Raw genomic sequence first — 11062 nt, 5'->3', positions numbered from 1 at the left:
ATGGGAGGTTCCAAAGACAAGATGCAAGAATGCAAATGTCTCAAGGAGTTCCTCAAGGATGCAATGCAAATGAAAATTAAGCTAGAATGAGATGCAAAGTGGAGCTATGCTAAAACATGTATGAGAGTGTTACAATCCAAATATTAAGCTATGTGAGATAGATTATTGCAAAATAGAAGCTAAACTAACATGCAACATGAATCTAAGCTAAAATGCTATGGTATGAGAGAATGTAGACAAGAAATAGAAGTTCTCCACAAAGCTCCAAAGAAACCTGTTAGAAAACTTGCAGCATAACAATATTCAAAATGAGGATGGATTGAGGAGGAAAGCTCTCTCCATTTTAAAGATGTATGGATGGTAGAGATCAAGATGGAGATGGTGGATGATCAACGGTGGAATTTGAAAAGAGGAGTGATCCATGTGCACACACAAGTCAACCAATAGAATATGAGTTGACTTGTCACATAAGACAAAAGTCTCCCAAGCCTTTTCTTTTAATTGTAAAATAGAAAAAGGACTTTATGTGTGCACTTTAAGTGGGTTAGAAGAATGGTGTGTTTTATTTAATTAAAAGGGGACATGTTCTTTTAATCAAATAATGAACTTAGGATAGCATAGTCAAACTATAGGTTATAATCAAATAAATTGATTATTAGCAATTTGGTCTAGGTAAATGATTAAATTAATTTATCCAAAATGTTGAAAAGGGGGCTAATAGTCTAGATGACCATTTTTAGGTGATTACATTATTCAACAAAAAATACCATTGCAGTACAACCATGGAAGCCTTCATGGCCATAGCCACAATTGAGAAAACTATGTGAACAAGCGTGAATCCACACATCCCATGCCATGATTCCAACCTTCACAAATGCTCCATTGGCTAACCTGTCAAGCCTTATCTCACTCAACTTTTCCTTTTTCTCTCTTACTCTACAACAACTACCCTTGTGGCTACTTATATAATAGCAAGTCCCATAAAATCACTAAGTGGTATTACATAAACCATGTGCTACCTAACCCACTGACCCAACATTTAATATTGGGCATTTAATTCTTTTCCCCAATATCAAATAATAACATGAAATATTATCACAATGTTACAATACAACTCATCAAGAATATTCCATGGGAATCTTTACATGTTGCATGCCCATCTAGGTGGAACATTACATGATAAAATAAAATAATAAAATATAACAATATTATGCAATGTGTGCAACACCCATTATCTCAACAATCTCCCACTTGTTGTATACATGACATAGGGTCAATCCGTAGCCACACAAATGAACAACAGAAAAATCCCTCCCAGCACATCCACCGTCATGGATCAAAATACACCAAGTGCTCCATCCTGGTACCTACAACAAAATCAAAGTATCCAGCATCTCAAACATGAATGATCTCGCCTCCTATTATGCCACTGCCACTGGACATACATAGAAGCCATCCAAAGAGAAAGCCACCCAACCTATCACATTAGAAGATCATAAAATCATGTAACAACTGAAATTCCAAGCACAAAAAAACCCTAATCCAAAGGTAATCACATGTATTTGTAGTTGTCAAAATATCCATAGCTGAAATAGAACCCACAACAAAGTGCCAACCCATCCAACTATCCATACCTCCAAAAGGTATACCAAGTGAATCTCACATCATCAACATATCCAAGCTACAACCTACAATCACAAGCCTCAAGAGCAATACCTGCCACATATATACCAAGAAGCTCCCACTGCAAAAGATAATGTCAAATCTATAACCAATCCACTCAACACATCTCAAAGAAGTGAATCCATGTAGCATCAAAGACATCCACAATAAATAAACTAATATCCTGCAAGAAAAACTCTCATAACCAGTGTCCAATAGTCTCCCAAGCTCTCCACAACCAACAAAGGAAAGAGATAAAAAAAAATCACATCATCTCTCACATGACATACATGAACACAAACTAGTGATCACAATCTCTAACCAATCTCAAATCTAATGTGGGCAAAATCGAACATCCAGGAAGATAACCAAGACCAGAGAAACCATGCAAATCATAACCTGTATCATGTCCTTCTACACACACCTCTAGATGTAAACTATGCAAGTATGATCTCCTCCATAAAACCCCAATAAGAAGCCTCAACAACACCCAAACCATACCATATAGCTAATCATGGATGTAAGCCTCTCACAAGAAGATCAAACTCATAAACCATTCCTAAACCAAGGAATAACCATTCCTAATCCAAGGAAAATGCCCAATATAAAGCCATCTCCTAAACTCAACCAGCATAACAACATATGCACATGGAGATAACCAATGCTAAACCATCTCTTAAATGAACCCTCTAGAACTAACTCATGTACCATAGCTCAAGATCCATATCCATGAAAGACAAGAAAAAATATAATGCAACTAAGAAAAAATAATGGGCTATACCTCTCAAGTAGCAAACCGCTGAGTAGACCAAGAGTGGGGAATGAGAATACTCACCAAGATAGCCAAGTCTCCAACCAAGAATCATCTAAGAACAATCTTCTCTCAAGTCCGTATCAGGTGACTACCCCTCGGACTTCCTGCTGAAACCATCAACCGTACCAACAAATACTTCTCTAATCCAAGAGAAATTAGCATCACCACCATCTCTAAGTATCCATGAGCACCTGTAACCAATCAATTCATGCCAACTCCAAATGCAACATAGAAATATCATGAATTATCCAGCTTATGATCAATGTACTCAATACCAAGAAACTAAACCAAGATCAATGTCAAAGTTCCAACCATGGCCTCAGAAACATAAACATGACAACATGATCTAACCATCTCAACTAAAGAGATAACATGCTCCACATGAACATACCATAACATGTCACAACTATAAACATGTATCAAGAGTATACCATGACATAATAATGAAACCATCCTCACACCAAGGATAACATGCCAAATAAAAGCATAAACTGTACCTTTACCAAGAACCCCACAAGTCTTCAAGATGTAACCATCTCCATACACCATGAAGAAAACCATCTCTACATACCATGAAGAATCATCTCCACACACCATGAAGATAACCAAGAACTCAATGAGTCCTCAAGATCTATCCATCTTCACACACCATGAAGATAACCAAGTGTACCATGCAAATGTCAAAGATACTTCTGTAGCAATAGGATCTAAGACAAACCTCCAACATCTGCAAACACTCAATAAATATATCAATGCCAACAACTCCCACTCAACTATGGTACCAAGTCACCTATGACATCATAAAATCCATCTCCTATATGAAGATTCAAACCAAACTAGGAACTAATCCTTCACTGTCACCCCATCACTGTCACAAGCTCCCACTAAACTGTATATCCAAGCTATCCATGACATCATGATGAAAATACCATCCTCTAACCATGAGAATCAACTAAGGCATCAAACCATCAAAGAACTCAAAGTGCACATCATGAGCTCCTCAAAAGAAACCAAATAACTATGAACCTCAACCAAGAAGATATACTACCATAACTAAATTAGAAAATTCAAGCTAATGAACATAAAGGATGTACCTGTATAACCAATCATGTCATGGAAAAATCCATGGCACCATGATCACATCCATGAACCAAGCATCTAGCTCTCAATATGTCTAACTTGTCAGCATAAAATAGTCAACCACAATTCTCCACCATCACTATACCTGGTAACAACATCTCATCCCTTCTACATGAAGAAAAAATTAGCAAATCATGTGACTTAGGGCATATACAACCGAAATCCAAGCCACCAATCTGAATATGCATCAATAATGAAAGATCAATGTGCAAAGACAACCCATAACCAAGCCATAAATGTAACCTATAAGTATAGACCGATTACAACACTGCACAACTTGTAGATCTAACAAGTCACCATACATATCTAAATCCAAACACTGATAACTATATCTTCATGAGACCAAACAAAATAATGAACTGAGTACGCAATGACATCAAAACTTAAATCTCCAATGCTATAAACTCATAATGTTACCATAGTCAAAATATACCTATAAACTATTCAGATCAATATATCACCAAATAAATCATGCCAAACCTGCACCAAATTTGAACTAATGTGTAGAGCTTTCCATTGACTACTTGAAGTCCAAAATCCGACTCCATATGCCCAAGTTATGCCCTAATTTGTACTTAAAATAAACAATATCTACCTTTAGGGCTCTTAAAACTTGACAAAATATCAAAACCATAGAACCAAACCTACACCATGTTATAGTGCTCTAAATTATCTTTCCAACGCCTATAAGAACTCTAAAATCTAATATTCTGAGAGAAAGTTATGGCCATTTTACTAAGACTGTCTTTTTACCATTTTTAATGCGATTTTTCATTTTTTATTTTTTATTTTTTGTGATGAAAATTTCAACGAGATTAAATTTGATGGCCATCATGGGCTAAAACCAAAAAACTCTTTCATTTCCTCTGAACATGGCCAAACTAGGGCATATTATATATCAAAATTTATGAAAATATCAACCCGGATCCAATAGTGAGGTTTGTTTTTACCCAAGAGGTCATTTCTAAAAGCTCCCCCTAAAACCCTCATTTAAATGAAACACCCGAAAAATCCTTTTGTCCAAAAAATTTCATATGCCCAAATCTTTTAACATCCCATCATAACTAAAAATCCAAAACCCTTAGATCTATAATAAATCATTCATATATTTTGCCTTTTTCTTTTATCCTCTCATGCATTCCCATGGATTCAATCTAGGGTTACAATAATAAAACCATAGCTCTAATACCAGTTGTAAGGAAACTTGGCAATAAAGAATATAACCATTTCCACTTAACCCATAATAGATCTGAAATAAATATATAATTGAAATCCACATGCAAGAGAATAGACAACATACCCACAAAATGTGACACAAGATATACCCTGGAAAACCCTCATTGAGGGAAAAAACCCAACCTCCAAAAGCATCCATCACCATGTATTATTCAGCAAAAAATACCATTACAGTACAACCATGGAAGCCTTCATGGCCATAGCCACAACCAATCAAACTATGTGAACAAGCATGAATCCACACATCCCATGCCATGATTCCAACCTTCACAAATGCTCCCTTGGCTAACCTATCAAGCCTTGTCCTACTTGACTCTTGCCTTTTTCACTCTTACCCTACAACAACTACCCTTGTGGCTACTTATATAGTAGCAAGTCCCACAAAACCACTAAGTGGTATTACATAAACCATGTGCTAAAACCATGTGCTACCTAACCCACTGACCCCACATTTAATATTGGGCATTTAATTCTTTTCCTCGATATCAAATAATTACATGAAATATTATCACAATGTTACAATACAACTCATCAAGAATATTCTATGGGAATCTTTACATGTTGCACGCCCATCTAGGTGGAACATTACATGATAAAATAAAATAATAAAATATAACAATATTATGCAATGTGTGCAACACCCATTATCTCAACAATAAAATTTTCCAACGTTAACTAGTTTAGCATCCTCCTGATCATTTTTAGGAAAACACTTGACTGCCTTTTCAGAAGCTTTTTTCTACTTAAAAAATTGCATCCCTTCAATCGACAACCCAGTAATATCAACAATGAACTCAGTGCTAATGGTAAACTATCTAGTAACCTTGTCTCTATCCCAAGCTTTGTAGAAGCTATCCATCACATCAAATTTATAGCCATGAAGTTTCTCAATGAAACTGGTTACATTTTCTTTCTCGAGCCGATACCATACATCCTTCTTCTTTTTCTAGTAGTGGCACTTGTCAGGTTCTAATTTTTTTAACTTCCCCAACCATATTAACAAAGAGAGTGTCTTGTAGAATGCTATGAATGAAAAAACATAAAGAAAAGTGCCAAGAAAAGATCTATGTATTACTTCTTGAGGGCCCAAAAATACCCAAAATCCATGTGAGGTACTAATAGACATACAGGGATAGAAACCTTTTGATTTAAAATAATAAATGGAACCATTAATGATTTGGTAAGTGGAGGCCGCAAGAATATCAAAAATTGATTTTTCCTTCTTGAAAAAGGTTTCTCTCATAATTTTCTTTTGCAATTAATACATTATACATGCTTAGCTCGTCAGTCCATGTGGCAATATCATTACTTTGAACTATTAGGTTGGCCATCCAATCTACCAATGTGTTCATCTCTTGGTTGTTATGAGAAATGAACACATTATGAAAAAAGTTGATATTTTCTTTACTTTCACTGAGGTTAGAAATATTCTAAGAAGGTTCTTTTTTATTGTTAAGGATATTGACAATATTCCTTGAGTCACCTTCCAACCACAGGTTCCTGTAACTAGTATTTTTAGCTAGCTTGATCATGTAATGGGCCCCTACCATCTCTGCTTTATTACTTGAAGTTATATCAAGGTGAATAGCCTAAGCCCTTATGATATTATAGTTACAATCCCTTATGACTCCCCCATAGCCAACCTTGCCAGGGTTCCCTTTGGAGGCTCCATCAAAATTAGCCTTAATCCAACCATGGGGGGGAGATAAACATATGACATTTTTCCTTAAATTGTTCTTTTTAACTATGCAATGTCGAGTAGGATGCTCCAAGTCAAGATTAGTTGAGGGACCAAAATAAGATATAAAATAATCCTTTAAGTTTCTAATAATCTTTTTACCAATGACCTAGGAGAGGGTGCTAGTATCTCTAAATATTTTGTCATTCCTTTATTTCCATAAACCCCAACATAAATGGGGGAGAGAGTGCCACCAAAGGGAGATAACTAGTTTTCCCCTGAAAGGACTACACCAACTTAGACAAATGTTAGCAAGATTCTCTGAAAAATTTCATTGAATTTCCTAGAAATTATAGATTTCCTTCCAAATATTCCTGGCATAGCAACAATGAAGAAAAATATGGTTGACAGATTCCATATCCTTCTTGCAAAGACAACACCAATTGGTAACAGTCATCCCTCTTTTTCTAAGATTGGAAATCATGAGGATTTTATTCTATAGAGAAATCTAGAAGAAAATCTCAATCTTTGGAGTTAGACTTTTGGTCCAGGCTTTAATCCAATGGAGATCAATTCTCTTTTCAAAAAAGGGAGGAAATGTTGAAGTTACCACTAGGATGAAGAGTCCAAATGACCTTGTCTAGGGAATTGGGATCAATATAGGTGGAGAAAAGGAAATTTTGAATATGATAGAGATTGATATCTAGAGTAGTGAGGTCCACCCATCTATTGTTATCCTAGTAATCACAATATTTATCTCTGAAGTTAGCTTTGCAGAAATCAATGATAGGAATATTATTGTAAAACAATTTTAAGGGAGAATCTAGTAACTAGCTATCCTCATAGAAAAAAATAGTTTTACCATCACCCAACTTCCATTTGCAATCTTTGGTCAGGATATTCTTCGCAACTTGGACATCTTTCCAAATGGAAGACACATTCTCTAAATGGTTAGTAGATAGGAAACTATTCAAAGTGGGAGAGTGTTGGAGAGTACTTCTCTTTGTTATTTTCAGCTAGTGCATATATAATATGATTTATCATTTTTCAATGAAATTAATGCAAATAGTTTATAGATATACTTTGTTTTTAATCTTGTCTCCTTCTCTGATACTCTGTGGCCTTCTGAATATTTTGAGAAAAGTCCTCAGGATTTTAGTTGTAGTTTCATTGAAAGTGTATATCATTTTATATTCTTCTTATAGGTTAATGAAGTGAGAAAATTCGTAAATAAATTTATAGAGTCAATGGGATGCAAGAGTGGATCATATAAGTATAGGGTTCAAACTAATTGCTAGATATGTCATTTGCAAGGTGAATGAATAGATCTAAAAGTATTCATAGTATACAACGTTGGCTCTATTGACATAATTTTGATAATGCACTGATCAATTTGAGGTGATCAAGCAAGTTTTCATTCTTTTTATAGTTAAAATCAAATCAATTATAATTATTAAATTATTTTATGATTTAGTGCTTGAACATAGACCTTCACTTGGCTTGTGGTTTGGTAGATTATGTGAGAATCTAGTGCATTTTTATTTTTTTGCATAAGTATAGAAGAATTGAGGTCATATTGTCTTTGTTAAGGATTGGTCTTGAAGTGTTTTCATAAAATGAGGTGATTAATTCTACCAACCTGAATTTTGTAGAGTTCAAAGAGTAGGAGGTGGGATTTCCTTGTTAGTTGCTCCAAGTTCCTAGAAAACATGTTGATCATGGGATTTAGCTAGTCCTTATATATTGTGTTTTAAATTCTTGGTAGTTATAAATTTGTCAAATTAGAATCCAACATGCATGATGATTAGTTATTGCATTTTTACTGATGTAAATTATTGACCTAGTGTTCTTAGTGAAATTTTGAGTTTGAATTTGATGTATGAGGTGTTCCAATGAGAATTAGTGGTTTCTACCCTTATGGGAGACTTATAGGTGTCTTGTTCGACCAAATTTATGATCACCACTCTTTATGTGAAAGATTAAGCTATGATTGGTTAAAGCTAGTAGATAATGAAACCACTAGAATAGTTAGTGATAGATAGTAAGTACTTCAATTATTTTATCAAATCTATAAAAATTTAAGTGGAATGGTTAAAGAAGGAAGCATGACATGGATTGTAGATGTTCTGGTTATGATCACAACTCATTTTGATGATTGATGAGAAGGTTTTTTCAAGATTGACATATTTTCTAGATAAACTATTTGTGTTCTTGAGTAATTAATGATAGATCAAATATAGGTGACCGATATGGATTAGTTAGTGAATTTGTTCAAAGTGGACATTATGTGGTGATGTGTCTAAATGAGTGTATATGATAATTTTTAATCTCAATGATTGGTACAATCATGTCATGGATATTCTAGGAGTTGTTTGGTAAAAATCTATTTGATTGTTCTTCATGAATTTAAATGAAAGATTAGTTATAGGAAAATATGGTATATGAAATTTATTGTGTACATGAAGATTTGTGTTTTGGAGTATGGTTTTTGGTTGATGGATATGTGGTTGAAAGGAAAATATGTTATCGAAAGTTGAAGGTACTAGAATGTTTAGGGTTTTACAAAATGTTTTATAATTAATGAAGGCAAAAAATTATAGTGTTGATCATGGTGCAGTTGAAGTGTGGAATAAAGTGAAGTCCTTTTTTATGGTACAGTGGATATGATCAAGTTGAAGAGGTGCTAATCAATATATCACTCTACCTTTTGTTCCCTAATAGTTGTAGCATCAAAATTTCTTAACAAGGTGGATCCTAATAGGTCATTTATTGTAAATCCTTTAAGAGGGTGAGACTTAAATTACTATTCTATGTCCTCTACCAATCCTACCCTTGTAATGTAAATATATTAAGGGGAAATTTTCTTAACCATATGACACTTAATAGTATTTTTTTAAACTCCTAATAGGGTTAAGCTCTTAGCAAGGTGTAGTTTAGAAGAGTGTACAATTTGTGGGTACTAATTTCCACCATAGTTTTCACCCAAGTTGGGTTTCCATGAGACCAAAATATATGTGTTAAATATTGCAATATTTTGTGGATGTATTGTCTTTAATTTATTGTTATTAATCTTATGTTGTGATAATATTTTGAGTGGTTAAAAATTTTCATAATCAGTAGATTATTGATTCATCCCTACTATCAATAAGCTAATCCCTTGGGACTAACAAATGGGACATTATAAAATTTGAAATGGAACTATATAAATAAAAAACATATAATATTTCATTTTATTTTAAATCTTTTAAAAAATTCTTAGAAGGGCCACACTTAAAAGTTCTTTCAGAAAGGTTCCTTTTTAATGGATTAACTATGACGTAATTGCAATTCTCCCTTGTGCATTCTTGTACACTCTAGTACTAAGATATTTCTATTTTTCTCAAACTATGGTTTTTTATTAGATCTTTTTCATTATTTTAGGGAAGTTCATTTCTCTAGTTTTTAATAGTATTATTTCATTAGTTTTGGGTTCCCCAACACACCTAAACTATATATGAATATATTTTGACTACAATATCTATCAATGAACCAACTAGGACTTAATCCTAGAACCTCCCATGTGCATGCTTGGGTGTTATGCCATGAGAAATGAACATTTCTATGAGAAATATCTTTTAACAATTGCAATAAATAATAAAATCATTTCCAATGCTAAAGAAAATAACATAAGTTGCAAAGATGTCTTCTTTTATATTTTCACAATTTTAGAAAAGTGTGATTTGAAAATAATGTTTTCCTTCTAAATTATTTGTTCTTAGCATCGTAAATTACATAGTATGTGAAAGTGAATTTCTGATTTTGAGAAGAATGTTCTTAACTACATACTCATTTTTTAGGTGATGCCTACTCATTCTTAATTTCCTCTATATGATGCCCAAAATTGATATTAAACATCATTATTATTGTAAGAATTTTCCTAAAGGAAAAATTCACCCAAGAACTAAGAACTCAAACACAAGCACGACTATACACCAAAAAGAGAGAGTATGATCAATTAATCAAAGTATATCCTAATACATTGCTCTATTAAGTATATGCAAACACACTAGGAGTGCCTATATATAAAGGCCTCTCAGGAAGCACCTAGAATGTCTCTAGAAAGAACCAGGAGATAAGATAAGCATCATGACAACTAAAAAAATTCTTTATCCATCATTCTAGATGAGTGGATAAGAATGAGAAGGTTGTAGACACCATGTGCATAATTAGTGTGCTAACTCCTGTGTTGTAGACACCATGTGCATAAAAGAGGTGTAGACTCTTGTGTTGTCAACATGACAACTCACAAGAGTATACATACTCCTAGGTGGCTAATAAATAAATAATAATATAATTCATTAACCTAAGTAAACTTAAGTAAGTGTAAATAGTGAATAATTATTTACACCAACAGCCCTCCTTAAGTGCAACTTAGGAGAATGCACTTAAGTTCACAAAAACTAGGATGAAATGCATGATGGGTCCCAGCTACTAGGCCATGTTAGGTACCCATGTACATAATGAAGTGTAATGCAATCTCTCATAAAGTGGAG

The sequence above is a fragment of the Cupressus sempervirens genome, chromosome 11 (genome assembly GCF_028749045.1).
Source record: "Cupressus sempervirens isolate cs-2001-9-10 chromosome 11, ASM2874904v1, whole genome shotgun sequence".
Taxonomy (NCBI): domain Eukaryota; kingdom Viridiplantae; phylum Streptophyta; class Pinopsida; order Cupressales; family Cupressaceae; genus Cupressus; species Cupressus sempervirens.
Note: the sequence above shows the minus strand (reverse complement) of the source record.